The 23,985-nt window shown below is 41.6% G+C and overlaps 1 protein-coding gene and 1 long non-coding RNA gene across 9 annotated transcripts in view; one reads left to right on the top strand and one right to left on the bottom strand.

The window, feature by feature from the left end:
• Positions 1-17,487, bottom strand: part of KLF12 (KLF transcription factor 12) — a 234,656-nt gene extending 217,169 nt beyond the window's left edge. For 4 of the 8 annotated variants that reach the window (XM_072928235.1, XM_030271373.4, XM_030271396.4 and 1 more), the window contains exon 1: positions 17,347-17,483. The gene's annotated coding sequence lies outside the window, so the exon portion shown is untranslated. Of the gene's footprint in view, positions 1-16,824; positions 16,872-17,136; positions 17,275-17,346 lie in introns of those variants that run through there. The other 4 variants (XM_030271382.4, XM_072928246.1, XM_072928225.1 and 1 more) reach the window with 4 other exon arrangements.
• A 407-nt stretch (positions 17,488-17,894) lies between these two features.
• On the top strand, positions 17,895-22,900 carry LOC121469884 (uncharacterized). Its single transcript, XR_012055600.1, has 2 exons — positions 17,895-19,772; positions 21,702-22,900. It is a non-coding gene; the product is annotated as an uncharacterized lncRNA (long non-coding RNA).
• Positions 22,901-23,985: the final 1,085 nt, after the last annotated feature.

The raw sequence follows: 23,985 nt of genomic DNA, 5'->3' as shown, positions 1-23,985 counted from the left end.
CCCTGAAACTCAAGCGCCGCCCATTCTCATCTTCCTTCTGCGAACACCTAGAAGACTTTTTTGCAGTTTACTGACCTCCCCTTCAGCTTACAGCTTCAGCACACATGTTACCAACAACAAAAACAAAACATTGTTTTCTGGGATTTTGCAACATTGCCATTTTCCACTTTCTGTATTTTTCCTGCCTATGAAGTTTCTTTTCCACAGGTCCCTAATTCCCTCCTCCTATTCATTAATCTCCCTATCTCCTCACATCCTCTTCCACTGTAATCCATAGCTATTGCATGGGGTAAGTCAAGAACAAGCTGCCCTCACCAGCTAGAACCAGCCACTGAAAAACAATACAGATGAATCCTTCCTTAGCATCCAGAGAGACAAACAGCTTAGTAGCCTTCAGGACGTTAGACACTATCTAGAAAACCACTGGGCAAAGCATTTCTGCTTAGTTCAACTGGCTTGATAAGAAAAGTACCTGGCCCATGCAGGGAGGTTTCTGCGGTGTTTTATTTGCTCTCAGTCCTTTGTCTCACAAGACATATAGCTCACACACATAGCCATCTATATCTGACACACTGACCTACAGGTTTCTGCAGTCCTTGCTTGCCTACACCACCAATGCCTCTGCATACTGAGGACCTGATCCTTACAAGCACCTGAGCAGCCACCTGCCTGAATCCCACCTCCCACTTCCAGGGTAAAATCCTCCTGCAACCCCAGATGAAGGTAGACCTAGGTTCAGCCTTGCCTTAATTAATATAGCTACAAAAGGCCACCTTAGGCTACTCACCATAAACACCTTTATAATCTCCAATTCATAAGGAGTAATGATATTTTGTATAAAACGTGGAAGACATCTTGGGGGAAAAGAATCCAATGGCTTGGGACACAAAGTCTTACCCCAGTCTAAAACAGAAGCAAAGACTTGGCATGTTCATATTCCTTCAAATTACTTTACCTTTTCATCCTAATACATCATACCTTCTTAAAAACTGTGCCTTGCCACCTCCTCATGGCCATGAAAGTACTAGCACTACAACGAGCAGACAAACACATGGCTTTTCTGCAGGAAAAGCCAAGATCTCACCTCATCTCTGTTCTAAAGGTGTTCTCCAGAGAGCAGGGAATAGAAGGCTTTCCTACTCTTAAATTTGGGAATGGCTAGAGGTGCTTTCATGTTTCCAACCACCTGATTGCTCCTGCACAGCCATAACTGTTTCGGGAGATGAACTGGGAAAATAACATGTTAAGAATAACTCAGTGGAACTGATGAAATTTGGGCAATTTCTTGACCCAAACCAGTCTGCTGACAGCAGAAAGACGTCCAAGTGACAGAGGGACATGCAACATAGCAGATGGGTGATAACTGGAAGCACATAAGCCAGTACTGACATCAGAAGCACAAATTAAACCACTGCCAGAAGCACCTCAGTTAGACTGACTGACTCTTGTAGACCTCCTCTTCACTAATGAGTGAGGAGCACAGCAGTTAGCATTCACAACACATATGCAACAGTCTACTGTACACTTCTCTCATACTGGCACCCCTTTCCAACCCGCCAGCATAAATCTAACACCATTTTCAAGGTAACTTAACACTGTGCTCCAGGGATAAAGTAGCTTTCCATTTAAAAAAAATGTAATGAGGCCAACAAGACCAAATTATGACCATAAGTCTATAAAAGTAAGTGTATATGAAAATTCCTATACAATAAAAGTTATCCAGTAAATGTCATTTACTTAAGCTTATCACACAATCTCTTGCATGAACATAACAAGGAGTGTTCAAACCCTCTCCACTGAGTTTTAAAACATTTATAAGATATGAATGGTAATTCACAGTGTCTAAACTTCACCATGAAGAAAGTATTTCATCCCATCAGTAGTAAGACACTAACTACCTGACTTTTAAGAGCATCAATTTTTTCATTTAATCTGGAGTTGAGCTGTTTAACACAAGTGAAACTGAAGCCAAGGTTCCCAGTTCAGGATCCCTTTTCCAGTAAAACTCATATTCTTTACAGTCCTCCGGCATTCAGAATTGGCTATTACACCAAGAAACATAGAATTATTATAAATGTCATTTCGTGGACATGCAGTGACTTTCAACATGGCCAGTACTCTTTAGAGATATTAATTTAAAAGCCTGAACCAACAGTTTAGGATTTCCTCTAAGCTGCAGCTTTCTGAAGTCAATATTTGTAAATCATGTTTCATGTTTCCAAGGAAACCAAATGGGTTATACCTCTTGCAAGCAACCTCCTTCAATACACTTTTCATGGCTAAAAGGCTCACGGAAGTTATTCTCAGTCTGACAAAGAAGTAACACTTTTCCTTATATCTTCCAAAAAACCATATCAGCATGCAGAGGCAACTGAAGTAATGTACACAGCAAGCATCTACAGAAATCTCTGTGGACCCTGCTATCTGAAGCACACATCTTAGAGACATTGTATTACTCAGCTTTTGTATGTATTTTTCCCAATGGTAGACCTAAAAGTGTCCTGAGTAAATAGGATTACATTCATTTTGTGTAAAAATGAAGCACTTATTGAATGATTTCCAAATCAGTCAGTGTATCACTTACAGGTGTATCTCACCACCCTCTCTAAAAACATTATTATGCATCTTATACTAAAGTTCAAATACTAACGAAGATAGAAATCAAATCTAGGAACAGAGCAGCATGTTGTAACAGAATGCAGCTTACTTGATCTTTTTTCTTCTCTTTTGCTTATTTGACAGCTATTTACAACAATTTAAGGCATGACTGCTTACTGCAGCCTGCAGACATAAAATATGTCTGCATAAAAAAAATGGTGAGAAGCACAAAATATACTCAAAATAATTTTGTTGATGGGATCTTTGGAAGAAGTAAGATCATAAGCTAAGCAGCAATAACATAATGTCGCTACCTGAAGAAGAAAGGAGGAAAAAGTAAAGTCTTAAATAGAAATAACAAATTCATGAATTCCACTTTGATAAATTTGAAGACTTAAAACTTTAAAACAAAATGCCTGCAACAGTATTTTTGTGCTCTTTCACAGTGAAGGCAGATCAAAGCAACACAAAAATTCATTTTCCTGTCTGTTAGAAGTTCTGTAAGACCTGTTTCCAAACAGCCAGGTAATGTGTTTTTACACTATATGTTTAGAGAGAATTTTGTATCCAAACATTCCTGCTGAAAAGCAAAGATTCTGAAGCTTCACCTAAAGAATATTAAAAAAAACATATCAAACCCTCTCATCTGCTCACATCTACCTACAAGACACCTTCAGCAAGTGTTTTCCTACAAAAAATATACCTAGAGCTCAAGATGCTGCATTTTGCTTACTCGGAGAAACTGAACCCTGGTTAAGACATGGATGCTTTTTGGTGGCTCAGGGTAACCAAACAAACACCAGCCCTTTGAGAACCTCCTCAGGATGTAATATGCACAGAGCCTAACTCATGGGCTTCGGCTGCAGCAAATCACTGCATCCAGCACAAACACGCAACTTACAAAGACAGGTATTCAAGAACAGCACACAAATAAACCCCAAAACCTCAAAGGAGCAGCCAGAAGGCTTCTCTTCTGACACTTCAACAGAGGATTGTTCTAACAACAAAAGTAAATCCATTGCAACAGAATCACTCAACACACCAGCCATCACACTAGGTACATTAACTTCTTTGGCAAGCAGTGAAAACCAGTTTCTGCCTTGCAGTAAGTCTCAAAGTTGTCTGCAGAATAAAAAACATCATTTCACAGCTCATGATTGAGATGATAGCAATGGACAAGATGTTCAGAGGATAATAACCAGTGCTGCACTAAGAGAAATCCACATTGCATGGTGAGTATATTCAGCAGCAAATAGTTTTCAAAAGACCTTAAGTCATCACTGAGCAACAAAGGGCTTTCTTTTGCTACCATTTACTCATGAAACACACATTTTCACTTTTCTTGGACCATTTATGTCCTCTCCACACTCCTTAATTTAGCAGTTTCTCTCCTCTGCATCCTGTCTTCATCTCAGAGAAGGGCAATGCACAGAGTTCAAGAGCACAACTGGGAAACAGATGTACAGAACAGAAATACTTTCCTAAGATCCGGGAGGCAGAACAAATACGAGGACACATAGAAAAGGCAGACCGCACCCAGACTGCAAGGAGAGGAAAGCACCACCAGGACCCTCATACTGGACTGCAAGTAAAGTCATGGTCACCTCAAACACCAGCTGTCCCAGGTACAGAAGAGCAGGACACATAAAGCATCTGACAGCCTGACCTAAATGAAAGAAATAGAGTTGCTTTCCATGTAGCAACTTTTGAGATACTACAAGCTTTTCCAGAGGTAATACAAGACACCAGCACTGAGCCACCACATGCAGCTCCAGCTGCCTACGGCACCAGCCCAGAAACCAAGGGGTTACTGCTTCACCACGCTGTTTTCAGGAACTGCTGCAATAAATCCTCAGCAGAAATTCAGGGCTCCAGGGACCTATAACATGCTATGTCATCTATAACACAAAAATGTAAGTAAGGTATGACTGGTTTTTACATTTAGAATTGTGCAACAGAAACTAATTTTGCATTAAAAAAAGCCCTAAAACCTCAAAAGTAAAAACTATAAAAGGGCTAACAGTCACTGCATGGAGAAAGCAAGAGCAACATTACTGGCGAAGAGCAAGAAACAACACCTTAACATTCCACTTCAATAAGAAAATGGAATCAGTATTAGCCTTTGCAGGGAAATGATTTTAAGCTAATAACCACAAATGCTTTAAGGTCACGTTTCTTCTTTGCCACTGTACTCAGATGACAAGTTCAGAAGTTCTGTGTCGAGAAGTTCATGAACTTCATTCAGGAGCCTTGCATATCACTGCCAGATAGCACAGGGCTATCTTAATAAACTGATGGCTCCTAAAGAGCATAGCGATCATAAACAGTAACAAGCCCAACAGAGGAAAGTGAAAGCATTCCACTGGAAGCCTCAACAGACACTGCACTGAAGAACAGTCTGTCAAGGAGGAGGAACTGGAGCAAATGTTGGACTAACAAATCACCGAAAGTCAACTGGATCTTAGAAAGGTGCTATCTTTCTTCACAGGCCAGTTTGTTTCACAGTAGCAGCACATGAGATGGCTGTAAAATTAGCTTCGTAACTTATTGCATTTTCCTTTTTTAAAGCACAGATAAGTAAACACCCACTTGGACTTCTCTCATGAACATAGAGACATTCTTTCATCATAGAGTCTCCATCAGGCCAAGATGTGTTTCTAGTGCTCTTAACCTGGTTCATTTTGCTCTAAAGCAGCTTGAAGCATTAATAAAACCTTTCCTCTGGCCACCACTTTCTAGTTTCCTAACTTGTTGCACAAGTCTAGACTGCACAATGGTCTTTGTTTCCAGCCCTGATCCTTCTCACAGGATCTGCACTAGTTACGTCAATTTGCAAAAAGAAAGCAAAATAGCCAACAAGCTTCCTTCTCCCTCTTTAAGGAAGAAGCAAATTACCTTTTCAGCTGTACTGCTTTTTGATAGCTCTGTGTCCCACATCATTTTGCCTGGCTCCATGACGAAGTATGAAGAAAGTTATCACACTGAGTAAAACTATACAATGAAAAAACAGGCAAGCAAAAAAAAAATCTTGCTTTGGCCTTTAGTTGCTATTTCAGGAAGACAGGGAGAAGGGGGGGGGGGGGGAACGGAGAAAGGCACACCTTTAAACACCTTCCCTGTAAAATAAGGTTACTTATGATCACAGTTTTGAAGGCAGAATTAGCAGAAATTAAGTTTTATTTAGATAACTGTATCTCTTTGAAGACTGAGGAAATAGAGCAGTGTATACCTAAGCACTGAAAAATGTCGCAAAAAAAGATGAAATAATTAAAGTGAAAAGGTCCAGTTTGTTTGAAGCAGGGCTTCAAATATAAGATTACTGTTAAAGAGCAAAACTTCCCGAAGTTGAGCAAAACTCAGCAAAATTCGCAGGTTTTCTTAGTAACTCTTTTAAAACTGGTACAACTAATGAAAAGCAGTTGCAGGGGAGAGGGAGCAGACTATCCCAGGATTAAATCTGAATGATTAAATCTGAAATTATCTAGAAAAAGCATAGGAAGAAAAAAAAAAAAAACAGAGCAAGAGACTTGAAGGTCTGAGAAGTGCAGCACCAGGTAAGTACACCAAACACTGGAGCCTGGGTGCTCCTGCTCAGGTGGTACCTTTGGCCTACGAGCATTCTGTTCCATACTTTAGATAATACACTGAATAGACATACTCAAAAAGGCACCTGAGAACTGGGGTGGCAGTGTCATCACTGAGAATAAATCAAGTATTTGAAAAAATTATTTTCATAAGCAGCTTCACAAAGCAAGAGTAGCTGGCCAATCCTACCTTTTGACAATGTTTAGAAAGAGCAGGTTAACCAAGGCTGCTCCAAAACCTGTCTGGTAAAGAAATGGCTTTTTTCTGTAACACTATTTTATGTCCCCATGAAAAATTCTGACTCTAATATTTAAATTTTTCACCAAAATTACATTTGAATTTACGAAACCAATTTACATTCCTTCTTTCATCAATGCTCAAGCGGTACCCATTTGCTGTTAAAGTTTCAAAGAAACTACTTACCCTATAAAAAACACAGACTAAACAAAACTGAAACACAAACTAATCAATAAGCAGGTGCAGAACAGAATATCTCATTTCTCACAGCTTATTCAACCACCACAAATTACTGGATCGTTCAGAAGTTGAAAAAATCCACCATGAGCAAATTAAACTAAGTAAAGATGTTTCTCTTACAGTATTTAAATATAAATAATATGCTGAAGGGTGATAGCTACAAGTTCTAAAACTCCCCAGGGTATTTTTAACAGTAATTGAGAGTTTTTCTTAATAACAAAATAACATTTCTCCTTTATTCACTGTAAAAGTTAATTATACACCAATAATTTTTATTAAGATATTTTAAGAAACCTGGCATATCAAAAAGAAATCAAGTTTTTATTTAAAATTATTTTAATTATGTTTTCCGTGGTTTATGAGTTCTAAGTATAGTTGACAAAGTCAATCGTAAAACTGAACTACCTAGTAAAACAGAAACACATCAGCCATACTGTAATATTAAATATCTGAAAATTCAAACACAGCAAATGAACATTAATTCCATGAACTTTTAAAATATACAGGTATCCATACAACGCATTTGCTCAAATAACAATTTGAGTATACTCTATGTAAAGACTATTTCATCTGCTGTGTATCAGCACACTAAGCATCACTTACCCAAAAGACAGTACTAGGAATGCAAAATGAGTAAGAACTACAGGAACCAAACAAGATTTAAACTGTTTAAATCAAGTTTTCCTGCCCACTATTTTGAAGTCAAAATTATTTAAATCAATTCACCATGTTTAACAACCACCAAGTAAACACTGTTCAATTATGCATATTCTGAAAATGAAGACAGGGAGGGAATTGACAGGAGACTGGTTTGACCACTCATTTAAGAGACAGAAGTATAACAAGGTTAAGTGGCTGGAAGCCAAATATATGGCTAAATTCAGGGAAGAAATAATGCATAGAGATTAGAGTAATTACAACCACTGAACAGCTCACCAAAGGTGACAGTTGATTGCCCACTGCATAAAGTTTTTTACATTACAAACATCTACTCACAGAATGTTCCAGCTCCAAGAGACCATGCATGGTTTGCACAGGAAAAGGTGATACTTTACTGATGGCATTACTGAAATTGAATTAAGATTATCACACTGGTCTCCTCTGATACACAAATCAGTGGAACTACAATTTGACCCCATGAGAGATACTATAATATTTATTTGTTCTCACTTCACCAAGTCCTGCCTCCAGTGAGTATACTGAATTTGACTTGTACACCTCCTGCTATCCTGCTTAAATGCCAACCCGTCCACCACCGCCTAAGACTCTGAACATCTGTGGCTAAATTCCAACTTGTTCATCCAGGCAGAAATCCTTAGAAGTCTTTGCAACTTGTATGTTAGTTAAATGTGGCTTTGTGGGTTCACTTCTTCTATGGCATTTCAGCACTGGCAAGACACTTTTAGGACACAATTTCTGTACTTTAACCAGCTGCCAAACCTCAAGCTTCAAAAGAGCTGCAATCTAGTCATCCAACTTTTAAACTTGAAAATTCTATAATGTCTGTCAAATACTGACTGGAATTACTGTTTTAGATCATACCAAATTATTACTGTAGTATGAGTCTCATTTCTGTTCTCTCCTTCAAAAATTACTGTTACGGATTCTTTGAGAGATTAGAATTTATGGGTTTTCTGAACTACTTCTAACACTGCCTAACACAAGGAGAATATTTCCACTGATTATTTTCGTGTTCCTAATACATTAGCAATATGAAAAGACTTTTCACACTAACCTCACGTTTCTATTTTTGATATCACAGTAATATGCAAGGAGTCAGCTTGGGTATAGCAGTAACCCTAGCCTGCTCTGATCTGCTGAAAGACACTATGGTGACCACAACCAAATGCAGGGAACACCTTCACCCCACCTTTCCGTCTCTCTGCCACAGAAAGCCATGCTTTCAGGAAGGCAGGCCTGCTCCAAGGGTTTGCCAGTTAGGCACTGAACTACTGAGAATATAATCCTTATGCAAAGCAAGTAGCAATTTCAGCAAATACACACACACAAACACATACACATATAAATGCAATCTATAAAGGCTTCTTTGATCAGATGTCTTGAAAACACAACTGTACAAGTAGAAATGTTTAGAAAAAAACAGGGGGGAAAGTAGTTAAAGTGGCTAGGATTTTTGTTAAAGGGAATGCACTTTCAAATAATCCAGTATCCAGAAAATGCAGTTGTTTATAAGAATTCAGCAGCTTTTTAATGGCAAAGTGATTAACAGACGGGTTACAGCAAGAGGAAGAGAGCAGCATTCTTCGCCCAAAGAGAGGCTGAACAGCGCTGCTGGCAAGAGGCAGAAAGCAGCACAATAATTAAGCATTAAAGGATGAGAACTGATGGATGGGAAAAAGCAGCATCAACTGCACTTAGAATACATCACAAGAAGAAACTTCCTTCTTTTACTTTAATTCCTCTTTTTTATTTCCTTTTTGTTTTGAAAGCCACACAAGTGGAACTTCAGTAGTATTGGGGGCAGATGTGGGATATGAAGGTATAAATATCTTTTATTTCTGTTGATGGACTTCAGGCTATGACCTCAGGAGGACTTGGGTACCAAACCACTATGCTCCTGATGCTGTCCCTAATATAGAAAATCTCAGCCTGGCTGGGTCTACCTGCTCTCACAATACATGGGCTAAGTTAAACACCAAATAACTAAAGCCATAAGAAAGCCCACAGAAACTTCTATTCCTTCTTCACCACCACCAAACCCTTCAGGGCCTCCAGTGCTTCCCCCAGGATTTGAGCACTGCAAGAGAACTCTCACTTATTTTTTAGCAAGTACAATGTACTCATTTACGTGTGAACTAAACATCTGAGACTTCCTGTACTGTCAGCCAACAGAGGGGTTTTCTGAGGGTCTTTTGACCGTAAGAATTATTCTGGTGTCGTGATTTTAGTACACACTTCTGAGGCAAGGATGAGCTAAGTGCTTCTTTTTTGGAAAAGGAAAGTATTTTATTCAAACTCTCCACCAGAAATGACTTAGGCAGGTGTCTGTGACTGCTCTGCATAGAGTTCAGTCTTCCATCCCTGCCTATCCACATACTTCTTCAGCATCGCAGTGCAGAAGAAATGCTGTGCTCCTAAATCCAGCAACACATGAAACCCAAAGGACAGCACATCTCCAGCAAGCACAAAATAAATCTCAGATACTGGCTGGGATGCAAAGCAGAGAATGTGCCCTAATTCTTTTTTTTTTTTTCCAGTTTACTATGTTTAATTGTTTGATGTGACTACTGTTAATTTTATCCCACTGAAGACACAATCAAAAATTACAAATCTACCATCTTCTCAAAGTAGGAGGTCCCCAAGTATTAAGATAGACACTTTAGCCAAATGTTGATTTAGCTGAATATATATCTTGACACTAAAAATGAAAATGGCAATGCTATCAGAAATAGCAGCCTCTAAATCTGCCTCCTAACTAGATGAACTCTGCATGCTCTCACTTTCAAAACCTCATTTTTTCCTTTCAAAATTGTGTAGGGCACTGTCTATACAAAAGATTTCCTTGGTCAAATGGAACAAGGAAAAAATTAAGTCACCCTGTAACTGTTACCAATTTATAGAAAGTGGAAAGGAATGTTTTTCTCTACTTTTTTTTTTTCTTAAGAAAAATCATTTCATTTCCCACTTGGAATTTTCTTGCAACTGAAAGATTCTCTGAAAAAGGAACTGGAAGAGCTCCAACTACTGTCCAACACTTTAAAAGATTTTAAAGTGTCATCAATCACAGGTCTTTACATGCTCTTCTAGAGCACTGCCAACTCGTATTTGAAGACTAACTCTAAAGTGTTTCCTGCCAGCATTAAACATTCAAAATAAATACAGATACAAAAAACCAATTCTATATTATTCTAATTTTAAGTTAAGTCCTGCTCAGATTCTTGTAAAATGTTAGTACATAGTATTAATAGTCATTATTTTCCTTTTCTTTACTAGGAGGAATTGGCAATTGATATAATTAATCCTAAATATCTCAGTGGCTACCTCAGATGACAATCTATTATGTCTGCTATAATAGGCCCCTTCAAGTTTTTGGAGACCATCTGAAAATGCTGGTACTATGGGGAAAAAAAACAGAAGAATAATATCCATGGTAAATAACAAGTCACAAGTATTCTCTGAAACTAACATAACAAATTTCTAATACTACATATTCCAGTTAACAAACGTCAATCATTTAAATAGAAATGCTCAGTGACTGGTTCTTCAAAGTATCTGAGAACACTGAGTATCTGAACCAGCTACTTCTGACAACTTTGGTAGTAAAAAAAAAGCAGAAGAAACTCAGTACTTTTTCTGTAAAGAGTACTTTTTTTGCAAGATTCTTCTCTCAGGTATCCACAGGAAGAAAATACTGGGTTACTTATAGTTGCCTTTACTCCTGTCAATGGCAGCCTGTCAAGACTTGAACAAAGTATATGAGAATTACAGCTCACTCACACTCAGGAAGGCTTCCAGAGCTCACTGATAGCATCTCCAGCTCTGCAATGGACCTGACCTTGTTTCCAGCTGGCCTGAGCTCTGTGCACACACCCCCCGCACCCACGCAGCCTGCCAGCATCACTGCGCTGCCCATGCTGCTCTCAGGGACCTGTAAGGCTCCAGAACAGACGCGCAACACCACCACCAGAAAAGCTCTTCTTGGGCAAGGCAGAGAAAAAGAAATTATTTAGGCAGTCAGCAGGAGGATCAGCATTAGCACGCAAAACCTTGTGCTCTTTGCTGCTCTGACCACTGGACAACACCCCGCATTAACAGGGAATTAGGGTCACTGCGTACCACCTTACAGAGAGGGTAGCAAAGTGCCTGTCCCAGGTGACACGTGACAAAAACGAGACTAGAACTCGGGTCTCCCGACATGATACATCATCTGATTAATTAATTATCCCCTTAGCGGCGCTGATGTCCAAGGTCATGCATTTGATTGTTCTATGTTAAAACAAAGAGAACACGCTCGCCCCACAGCCAGGCCAGGAACAAAGCTCGGGATTTTTGAGTCCCATCATTACTCTGCAATGTAGCAAACACCGTGCCAGCCATTAGCAAAGAGCACGCCTCATTCCCGTCCTGAAGGCTGGTTCACAGAGAGGACAAAAGCTTGCTACTGCAAACCAGACATTCCTTAACTCAAGTGGTGCTGGTCTGCACTGCAATGCCTAACGCTGTTAATGCCAGCACTGCCAGCCACCCACGAAAGTATAAACACCATTGCACATGAGGGCATTTGTTTTAAAAAACAATCAAAAAAAATAAAAAAAAACACAATTCTGTGTATAAATAAACAAATCAGATTTTTTTTAAAGTACAAGACATTACTAGGATCGCATTCAGAGGGTCAGAAATGTCAGCGTGTGACAATCTTGGCCAACTTTATTTAGTATCACTAAACATATACTTTTAATAGTCTTCAATCACAGCATCTCCCTTGATCCTCACAAACAGTTTTAGTTCAAATAAACCTTAGCTTTTGCATCCTTGTAATTTTACTGAATTTAAAAAAAAAAAAAAATCAGCAAGCCAACACCAAGGTAAGTCCTACCCTTGTAGCTGTGGCTGAAGGGACTCTTCTGGCACAAGAGTTGACGAGTACAGATGTTGAGTGCATGAAGAAACATAGAGTATAACATACAGTCCCTGAATATATATCACATGACTTTACATATTCACTCCCAAGTTTTACCATGTATTTGAGAAACACTGGGATGGTTCATGCCACCATGCCATCCCAAAAATCCAAGAAATTACAGAAATAGCTACAGAACCAAGACACACCATAATTTAAATTTGTCTTCTCCAGATCAAAACACACCATTCTGCAGCAGACATAGATGCAAAAATAAATGTACATAGTAATTAAATTTTGGTTTATTCCCAAGTTTAGGTAAGGCTTTCTAATTAATAAGAAGAGCTATTACACTGAACTCAAGAAAGTCCATACAACTTCAGTGTTACATGCAGCATAGATACACTTTCTGGGCAAAGACATGTTCATTTTCCCTCTTCTTCCTATCTCTCAGTATTATTTTAAGAGTTCTCTGCAGTCGAAAAGTAAACAGAACTAATTAAAGAACAGTCTACATTTTTCACACTGATAGAATAACAAAATATTCTGACTTGGAAAGGACCTGCAAGATCACTGAGTTAAACTCTTAAATTAATGGCCCATACAGGGACAGAACCCACAGCCCTGACACTATTAGCACCATGCTCTGACCAACTAAGCTCATCGCCTATAGTCATTGCTTGGGAGCAAACTAACATAGATTTCATACGAACTAGTTAGTCACACCAAACTCTGCAGAAGTATGAAAAAGTTCACATATTCAGGGCACAAAATCTAAGCAAACTTTCTGCACAGAAGAAAGATTCAAAATGCAAACACAGCATTATTAGGGCTAGAATTTATATATATATATATATACACACACACACATATATATACAGAAAAACCAAAACTGACTCCACAGCTTTCCTCAAATTGGTCCAATTTTACCCACTTTTGCAACAGTGCCACAAGGACTGATCAACACTACAGTCAAGTTTGTCAACATATGTCTATCTAGCCATAAACTAATGCAATCATGTTGACACTGAATCATCAAACATAACTTTTTCTGTTGTTTGGGGGCTGTGTTTAGCAGCAACTTTAAAAAAAAATCATTCAGCTGAAGCAAGGGGACTGTCTAAAGTTCAGTTGTTGAACACAGGGTAAGATTACACGGAACTTTTTCCAATGACAATGTTGACAGTGTCCTCAATACTTCAGTGCAAAAGCATTTCTCCTTTCTAGTGTAAGCATGAATTTAATTTAAAAAAAAAAATCCTTTTTAGTGCATAGGAAACATAGTCATTTCATGCTTTCACATTTTGCATTCACACGATTCAAAACTTATCTTACAGATACAGCACAGTGCAATTGGCACAAGGGAAAGGAAAACCCCCAACCTGGCTGCTCAACACTTTACTTAACAACTCACTTTGAAACAATATGTTTATTACATGTTTTCCTCTTAGCAGGAAAAGTGAGCATGCTTGCGTCTGCAGCTCCTCCTCTTTCAAAGACACACAGCTGCAGCTGTAGTAAACAACCACTAGTCAAGAACTGAGAAGGTCAAAGTCTGGGTGCTGCATCCATTTCAGCCTTTCTAAAAACAAAATTTTTATTTCAGGAAATTAATTTTTTTACTTATTCTGTAGTAATGTCAAGGAAAGGCAAACCACAATCATTCTCCAACAGAAGAAACCAAGATACAGTATTTCAAAAGCCACAAGCAAGACACTTCAGTAAAAATAAGTGTTTTCAGATCTCCATCTTTATTAATGAACAAACACATCATTCACACTCTCCTATTTTACTTGATTCAAACTAAGACTTGGTCAAAACCAACTTTGTACTGATTCAACCTGTTCCACAAAGCAAACACTTACTGAAGGAAAGAGCAAGGAGGTTGGCCATGCAGAGAAGTGGTGCCAGGAGCCATGCAAGGTTCACAGAGGTCATCCAGCAGCCTGAAGCAAGGAGGCTACAGCACTTTATCTCTGGGAATGCTTGCATAAGTGGACATCATGCACCCAGCCATGAGAAAGGGCACTCAGCTTTCCATTATTTTACAGATCATCCAAAATCTAAACAATGGGATACCCTAGAAGCACTGAAAACTCCATCAAATTACACAGACATTCTGCAACCCTCCTGTGCAACAGAGAGCTCCCCAAGCATCCAGAAAAGGCATTGCCCACTTTCCTCAAATACACGGTCTGTATTTCTATTTCACTGTAGTGGTTATCATCACATACCACCTTGGTCTAGGAAAAAAAGGAAAACAGTCACTACCGCAGGGTTCTGCAGCCCAAGCCCTTTGCTGACCCCATTCTAACATCTCCCAGGGGAAGAGCTATTTCAGCCCCACATTTCTGCCTCCTCTCATCTGGAGTGAAACTCTGCTCGTGCATGTTCAGGTCTGGCTGATCCTGACAGAAACAGCTGGCAGAGGACTCCACGATTAGCCTGTCCTGGAATCTTAAAGTTTATTTTTAAAAGTTGTTACACAGAGTCTTCTTGGGCTGTCAGAGGACTTTCCAGAAAAGGTTTTTCTACAAGAAAGCAAAGAACGGCCTGGAAATATTAGCATGAACTACTGCTGGGGGAAAAAAAGAGAGAATTAAAAATACATAATTTCCCATCCCCTCCATTTACACGTCTGATATTGCCTCACTATCAGAAACAGAAAATAAACAGTATCTCCCATATTCTAAACTCCTTCCCAGCCCCTCCAGAATAGATGCACTCACTCATCAAATGACCTATGACATACATCTTTGTCAAAAAGCTGTTTTCCCCACAAAAAAAAAAAAAGGTGCTTCTCAGACTGCACCCTCCTCCCAGTTCCAAGTACCACACACAGTCAAAAAAAAAAAAAAAAAAAGAAAAAAGAAAAAAAAAAGAAAAAAAGGTGGGAAAAAATACTGAAAGGGGAAAGAAAAAGAATGATAAAGAGGAAAATGCCACCACTGTTGTTCTGGCGGCAGTGGGGGGGCGGGCGGGGGTGCTGGCCCGGGGAGGGGCGCGCATGGGTGTCACCGAGGGGGTGATGTCATCCACCAGCCTCCAGCCCGGGCACCTGCCAGCAGCAGCCGAGCAGCGGCTGCCAAAGCCTCCGGCAGCACGGGCAGGGGAAAAAAATAAAAAGACGGTGAAAAAAAAAATCCGCAATGTTTCCCTTCGCTATGCGCGGTTGGTTTGTGACGATAGGTGACATGCCAGCTTGCAGAGAGCGGTTTCAACTTGATTACGTCCCATTAGAAAGATATTCGAGACACTCCCCCTCTCTCAGCACGGATAATAAATTAAAAAAAAAAAAAAAAAAAAAAGCAGCCTCGGTTTATGCAGCCTTACGTCACTAATAAAATGCTCCTATCGCCCCATCTGTGACCTATTCAGCACAGCTACTAATCCCACGCTGCGACCACTTTGCTGTTCCTGTGCATTTCAGAGTTGTAGACCAACCAGAGAGCAGAAAATGGAGCCCATATGCCAGCGCTATATAAAGCAGCCTCGCAAAGTTGCCGCGAATAATCTACCTGCCGTGGCGACACGGCAGAAAAGTGAAAAGGAAAAAAAAATCAAAAAGGGTGGTGGAGGGAGGAAGAAGAGTACCATTTACTTCACGATATATAATTTAAAAAATAAACCAGTTCACTGTCTTACTCAGGGGAAGGGGGGCTGCCAAGAGCTAGCAGGATTTTACAAGCTCTATACAGACCCCGATCAAGTGAACTTCTCTTCAGTGCTTCCCACCGAAACGGCTCGTACCTCCTCCCTAAGCGCACAAAATACCTTATTGCCCAAGCAAGCCCGTTTGAGGGACTGAATTGCACTCCGAGATCCGAAAAAAAAAAAGCCAAAAAATCCGCTGTCTGGACCGGAGCATCGCATCCCTGCAAACCACGGGGAGGAGAATATAAAATAACCCGTCTGGTAGCTCCTATCCGCCTCCCCCAAAATCCTGCACCACCGCTGGTGGTTGGATGTTGGGGGAGGCGGGTAGGAGCCACATCTCATCCCAGAGAAAATTTCATCCCAACAGCGGAAAGCTTTCGGAGGGCTGCACAGGGTGACGCTGATGCCATGGGGTAACCCAGCTCCCGCAGCGGCTCTGGGCTCACGCTCACATAAATGTAAATACCAGCGGTTTGCTCCCCAAGCTCTCGACTTCTCCAAGAGTGAGCATTTGTTCCACAGAAGATAATTATTTCTGTAGAAGGTAATACAGCACCACACTCTTTTTTTATTTTTTCCCCCCATAGAGGGTTATAGTCCGATTTTCCCCCCGTACAGCGTTACACTCCGATTTTCCCCTCCACCGAGCGCTACAGTTTATACTTTTTTGATATTTGTTTTTATATATTAATTGCCTAGCCCCGAATGCGCACGGGGGCCGCCCGCCCCCACCCCCCCCCCCCCCCACCGGGGACAGCAGCACAAAGGGCTAGGCGCTCCCAGCTTGCTGCTCATCACTCTCCGCTTATCGCTTTTTATTTCCTCCCCTCGCCTTTTTCACCGCCACCCCCACCCCTTTTTTCCCCCTCCTAGAGCCTCAGCGGGAAAGTTGAGGGAAAAGTTCGGGCCGGCGCCTAGCACCCTACCCCGGTATCGCTGCCGCCGGGGCACCGGCAGGGATGGAGGCAGGAGGGAGGAGGGGATGGATGGAGCGGGGGAGGGAGCGGGGGAGGGAGGGCACCGCCGTTAACCCCCAGCTCGCCCCGGCGGCGCCGGGGGAAGCGGGAGGGGGGGGGGGGTGCCCTGCCCCCCCCGCCTCTTCTTTAAAATTATTTAACTTCAGTATAGGAGCGGTATTTGTTTGTTTGTTTTTTTAAATAGAGGCTGGCTGGGACAGCAGCAGCAAAACCCACACACATTAGCCGTTTATCCTGCTAAGAAAGGGAATCGGCACAGACCTGAGCAGAAGCGGCAGAGCAGGAGAAGAAACTGTTTCCTTCCCTGACACAGGGTCCCCGCTCTGTGTCTGTCTGTCCGCCCGCCCCGCGCTGCCCGGGCAGTGCCCCGCGCACTCGCACACCGCACCGGCGGAGGCAGCCGGCGGCCGTCCCCGGGAAATGAATGGGGGCAGCCCGGGGAGCCGCGGCGCTCGCTCGCCACCGACTTACCCGCGTCACATGATGAGCCCGGGCAGGGTGGGCCGGGGGTGGAGGCTCCCGGCGCCGCCTGGCCGCGCCTCGCGTGGGGCCGCCGCGACACCCCGCCGGGCGCTCAGACAAAGGGTCCGGACCGGTGTCCCCCTCCCCAGCTCCCGGCCCCTGCTCCGGCCACAGCGGGCGCCGGTGGCGTCGCTGGCATGCGGCGCGTCCCCGCCCCCACCGGCAGCCGGGCGGAGGGAGGGGAGGGAGGGAGGGGCCGCGCCCCCGCCCCGCGGCCGCCCCGGTGCGCCGCCCGCCCCGCCCCGGGGGGTGGGGACGGGAACGCCCGGCCGCGCCTCCCCTCCCGGCCCCGGCCCCAGCCCCGGCCCCAGCCCCGGCCCCGGCCCCGGCCCGGCCGCGGGGAGGGGCAGGGCAGCGGGGCGCCGCGGGGAGGGGCCGGGCGCGGCCGGCAGCGGGGGCGCCGAGGGGAGGCCCGGAGCCAGGGGGCGCCGAGGGCGGGGCGGGGTAGGGAAGGGAAGGGAGGCGCTGGGGGAAGCTCAGGAGGGTGCGGGGCCATGGGGGAGCCCGGGGCTCTGGGAGCGCTGAGGGGACACTGAGCGGGGCGAGGCGCTGGGGGAGCCCCGGGGGTAGCAGGCGGAGGGGAGCAGAGGGAAGCTCCGAGGGCGGGCGCGGGGCGGTAGCCGCGCTGAGCGGGCCCCGGGGGACACGCGGTCCCGACCCCGGGACCGTCCGGGTGGGACAGGACGCCCCGGGCGGTGTGTCCGCCCCAGCGCCGCGCCGCCAGAGGGTCTGCCGGGCCCGGCCCCCGCTGTTACCTGGGGCTGTGCTCTGCAAGCCTTTCCCTTCTCTTTTATTTTGTTTTCTTCGCACAGCCAGACTGCAGCTCGTGAGAAGTATGCGAGGCGTGGGGTTGTGGTTTTTTGTGGGTTTTTTTTGTGGTCAGCGTTTGTAAGCCCTAGTCGCGCCCCTGCAAACTGAGAACTTCCTTTATGGGGAAGATTTTTCTCACGTAAGGGCTGCAGATACTGGGTTGTAAAGATTTTAACAACAACGTATAGAGGAACAGATTCCACAATCTTAAAGTTTGTTTAAAACACAAAGTCTTTGTTTTAAAAGAACTTTCAGAACCTTAGGAAACAAAAAATATAAACCCTTAAGAGTCAGTTAAACCTTTAGAAGTAAATCTCTATTTCTTTTCACAAGCATTCTTACACGTGTTTACACTGTGAAGTATTTTGGTGGAAGGATCCTGGTCCATGCCTGGGCAGTATTGAAGCTATTAAGATGGCCTGATAGGGTACCTAGGGATTCTCCTGCCTTGGAGAGCCTTTTGTTAATGTAGAGCTGCTGTGGCTGTTTTCTGCCTCCTTCCCTGTGGTTGGTGTTGCATAAAGTAAATACGGTGTGGCCAGAGCACAGGTGAGCTTTGACCAGCGCTGCATGCTCAGATGGTTTCTGGCCAATGGTCAGGGGCCATTCAATTTAAGGAAGTTTAATAGCCTTTTGAATAATCAGGGTGCTGTGCTGGCCCCTGGCAGAAGTCATGGTCAGAGCAGGTACAAAATGGCAAGTTCTTTATGATTCCCACCCCTTATTCTCTCAAATTCACAGTCAGCTCAACAGTTCCTGAGAGTCTCCATCATAATTATTGGGTAAATAAAAAGCGAAAAGAGGGATGGATCCCGTGTCTAGGAGGTTGGCCTGTCATGTGAAGGTGTTTGTAAATGCCCATACAGCTTGTGTATTTGCACAGAAAGCCAGGCGGAGTGCAGGTAAATAATTGCTGCTAAATGCTATTACTTTCAGTAAATACAAACTAATATTTGCTGCTCATCACAGTGTTTACTGAAGAAGCCAGAAGAACCAGAACCAATGTTTGTTCCCAAAGAGGATTTCATGCCAGCTGCCAGAAATACATCTACTCATCTCTTTCCCTGTAATGGTTCTCTGCCTCCTCTTGGCATAAATGTTTTGGATAATATAACCCTTTACTATTTGTCTTTGCATCTTACCTCTATTTCTACAAGGAAAAAAAAAATGCAGAATAATAAATAAGAAATGTTAAAATGGGTATAAACAGAAGTATATGCCTGCAAAAGGCATAAAAGAGATTAAGCATAATTTGCTATTGTAATGTTGCCTCTGGTCTAATAATTTCCTTTGGAGAAAAGTGAGCACAGAGCTAAAATGCAGTCTAATGACCCAGCTGACATATTTCCTTATGCTAGTAGTTTAGATCAGAACCAGCTCCAGCTCCTGGTAAGTTACATATGTGATTCATTAGATTTCACCTAAGTCAAAAGTTAACGTGTTGTAACACTTGTTTTAAAAGATAAAATATGCAATCCCACAGGAAGCCGGCTACTATAGAAGACGGCTGGAAACATTCCCTGGACAGATGCATAGCTTATATTCAGATTTATCAATTAAAAAATGTGAGTATTAACAACATTCATCCTTCTTAACCACTTGGAACAGGGAGCTCTGAGTTTTCTGCAGGAAAAAAAAAAAAACTGGTTTCTACCTACCAAGGTTAAAGGATTAATGAATACTTGGCACACGAAAAATGAATAGTGATAGCAAGAAGAAGATTGCATGTAGACAGTGTGATAAGGTGTGTAACAGAGAAACATCGCATTACACACATTGCTGTGCCCTGAGAAAAAGACAAAGCTCATTTCCATTGAATTTCAGATAAAATATTTTAAAACATTAGTATTTATTTTGTCATACTTAAAAATATTTTATTCATTTATATAAAATACCTTAAGAAATCATCTAGAAGAGGCATTGGCTGACTGACATTGGGTGATAAAATTCATTCTTCATGAGTTTCATTATGTGCTATGTTGGCTGTTTACATGGTCTATTGCCTGCTACTAAAAACTATTACCCATATACATGAATTTGCAGGGCAGTATCTAAAGCAAAAAAATATGTGGTTACGTTTGCAAGAGGAATGTATTACATGATTATATATCAATAGATTGATACAGATGTAGGGATATTACACATTAGTATTTGATATATAACACAGATTTATAGAGAAATGTAGTTCTCAATCACATGCTTTTATGGAAAATCTGTCCTACTAAATCACCATCTTGGCTCACTCCATACACCTGACCCCTCTGTTTCCAGTCTCCTCTAGCTTAACAAAGCTGGGCATACATTGTCAGTATGAAAATGTTCTGGCTTACATTTTAACACAGAAATACTTTGAAAGCATTTTGTATTTCTCAAGATTTAGAAAGTTCACTTTTATTCTTTTTTTTTTTTTCCTTGAAATAAGAAAATTTAATTATATTTCCTCTGGATCAACAGGACTTTTCGACATTTTTTCAGAAACACAGTCCTAAATTTCGAAACAGTAACCTTAACAGGGTACTGCCATATATTATTCTAAAATTAGAAAACTGTACTTTTGAAGCCAGGAGAACAAATCAGTCCACAGACCATTTTTGGTTTCTCGTTTTTTCTAAAGCTCAACAAGTGTGTTTATGTGTGATTTTAGACTTTTTCTGTAGTTCTTCTCCAATTCTGCCCTATTACCTACAGAGCAATACTACTGAATCACTTTTATTGAGTCCCACTGCTTACAATATCAGGTGGCTCTTTCCAGTCTTCCTGTAGCTGTTCTTCCCCAATGGAGTTTCCTAAAACTTACCAAAAACAAGATGCTACAAAATCTCCTTTTGATGTTCCTCAACATTTCATCTCTCCTGATTTTGTTCTCCACTGATACAAAATTTTCTTCATTGTCTTCTTTGTTTTATAATTTTGTCTTAGATCCTAATCTATGTGCAAATAAATAATACTGCTCAATGCAATTTAGCAACTTCTACCTTTAGGCATGCATTAAGGTTATTTTTATATTAATAACCGATCATTTTTCAAAATGGAGAATGGCACCACCAGCAGAGAGCACACTGGAACCTCAGAACAAAAGAAAACAAAAAATCAATAGCATATTTTAACAATGCCTGAAATTGAGAGATTTTGTAATTTAAATTAATACCATTTTTTTAAAAAATCACTTAAGTTACCTATTGTTTATTCCATTTCAGATAGTATTCAATTGTCTAATTCAAATAACACACACAAAAAAAGATCAACCTTACTACCCAAACCAAAACCTAAATGCATTTTTATTTGGGATGCATGGTTAGACAAAAGCTTTAACAAATTACATGATGCATTTTAGAAGACAGATTGTGTTCATTTGCTGAACTTAGAGAAACCTTTGGGTTGACAGATAATCAATTCAAATACCTACAGCTGAGGGATTGTATTACTAATTCCTTTCACAAGCATTCCCTTTTGGATACAGGCAAATAAAAGTGTTTTCTTTGCCACACCAACAGATACAACCTTTCAGGTATGGTTGCTGTCTTGCAATCCAGCCTGTGGTCATCTTCCAAGTGCTTCCTCCACTGTTTCTCCATTCAAACTGATGTTAAGCTCAACATGAATATGTGGACCTTGCCCCTTTATCTGACAGCTGGCATCGAGCATGAGAGTACAGATTCTTTTGGGCCAGGACATCAACTTCTGTTCCTTTGAACCTACTTAGGAAGTGTTTCAACATGCATACCACTCTGCCATTGAATGCTAAGCTTTGTAGTCAATTTCTAGGTGACCATTAACCAAAACAGTCAGTCTAAAATGTGGAAGCACAACTATCAAGTTTTAGGGTTGAATTTCATGGGCCTCAATCAAACATCAGCAGTAGTATTCCTTGGGTATAAATGTTGGAGCTTTTGGACACCATGTGTTTTTCTGTATGTCTTATAAACAAATTGTTTGTTCTTAGTCTGTCAGGAAATCTTTCCTTCAGCCCACTGATACTAGCCCCCCCACCAAAAAATACACAACCTAGCTCGTTGCATAAATGGTAGTGTTAGTGTAAACAATGAAGCCTCTATGATACAATAAAGCATATAATGGAGAGTAGTTCAGTTACACTACACAAGAGAGGAAAATTATAATCTGATATAATTAATAGGTGTGTGTTTTTCTCCAGGGACAGAGATCAAAATATTCAGTTTGCCTGATTTAGACTAGCAATGTTGCCAAGACACATATTCTAGGAAAGTGGGGCCACAAAGTATTAATGCTTCACTCCCTTGATCCAAAAGCTCTGTGCCCTTTTTATAACCTTGAAATGAGATCATGCTTTTTTTTTTTTTTTTTTTTTTTAAATTTGCCTTCTTTTAGAAAGAGCCCTTAAAGGCTTATGATCTTATTCAAAATCCAGAGGAACAGGAGGAACAGTTCCTTATTTAGTATAATTTGAGACTGGCAAAATTTAATAGGGAGTAGGAAGTCATCAAAGGACATGTTCTGGGGAAGGTTTGATATGTGCATGTCTTCAATGTTTGGTTAACATTTTTGCAAAAAAAAGCTAACAAAAAAATGGAGATGAGCATTTCCTGGCTCTGAATACTATATCAATGCAATGCCCATGAGTGGAATGTATTGCTCTGTATTTTCGTTTCAAAACTCTGTAGCTGAATTTATGAACCTAAATATCACCCTAATAAAATTTCTTATGTTATTTTAAGGTCTGTGTTCAATTCCATGATCTCAGCTCCTTGCATTAAACACTGTGTTGTTTGGTTGGTTTGGAGACCAAAAAACAAAACAGGTCATCCATTAAACTGCTTTATAAAGAGAGGCACACAGTAGTCTCACATGAACATTAGAACTACTACATTTCTCATGGTAAGATACAGGCATCGTATAAGACAATCTTTCCCATTTTTTCCTGTAACTCCCACTGTCTTGTGTTATCTATGGCTCCTGGTAATTTTGTGTTCCACTCCGTCTTTGTAAAACCGATGATGTCTAATTTGTTCCCTGTGCTTGGGTTCCATAGGCTCCAAAAGAAGTTCTGCATGTTAAAGACCTGGAGGGGAGGAGAAGATTCAAAGCCAGAAGAAATGTTTCAGAAGCATTGGTGGGTAGTGCACAGGAATAAGGAGTGTTCTGCAGTCAGGTTAGCAAAGGAAAGCCTTTAGCTGGACATGGATTTTGTATCTACTAGGCAGCCAAAAACATCTGGGATAGCTTCTTTGCAGGTATTATCATAACAATCTTTCATGCTTTTCCTGACAATTTTTAGGTATAACAAATATTTGCAAGAACTTATGGTTTTTATCCCAGTTGTTTTTAATTTAGCGAAGTTCTTTGTTCTCATGGAGGTGTTAAATAAATTACAACAAAATAAATCTCCCACACATAAGCTCTTGGATGTTTCCTCTTTATTCATACAGCATTCCTCCTCCCCATCTTACAGATGCTTTCTGGTGTTACTAAAGCATTCGTATTGATAAATTTTGATTTCAAGGCCATTCAACTTGGCTTTTCCAGTACCAGAAACTCTTCAATTCAGGAAGCATTAACCCAGCATCAAGAATGGAAGAGATTAAGAATCAGATTAGAAACGGGACAGAGCTCTGGGGAGAGGGACTTGCAGGTTGAACATGGGTCAGCAGTGCCCTGGCAGCCAGGAGGGCCAACCTTGTCCTGGGGTGCATCAGGCACAGCATCACCAGCCAGGCAAGGGAGGGGATTGTCCCCGTTGCTCTGCACTGGGGCAGCCTCAGCTCGAGTACTGTGTGCAGTTTAGGGTACCACAATGTAAGA

The sequence above is a fragment of the Taeniopygia guttata genome, chromosome 1, assembly GCF_048771995.1.
Source record: "Taeniopygia guttata chromosome 1, bTaeGut7.mat, whole genome shotgun sequence".
NCBI lineage: Eukaryota > Metazoa > Chordata > Aves > Passeriformes > Estrildidae > Taeniopygia > Taeniopygia guttata.
This window is presented reverse-complemented; position numbering and strand designations above follow the sequence as displayed.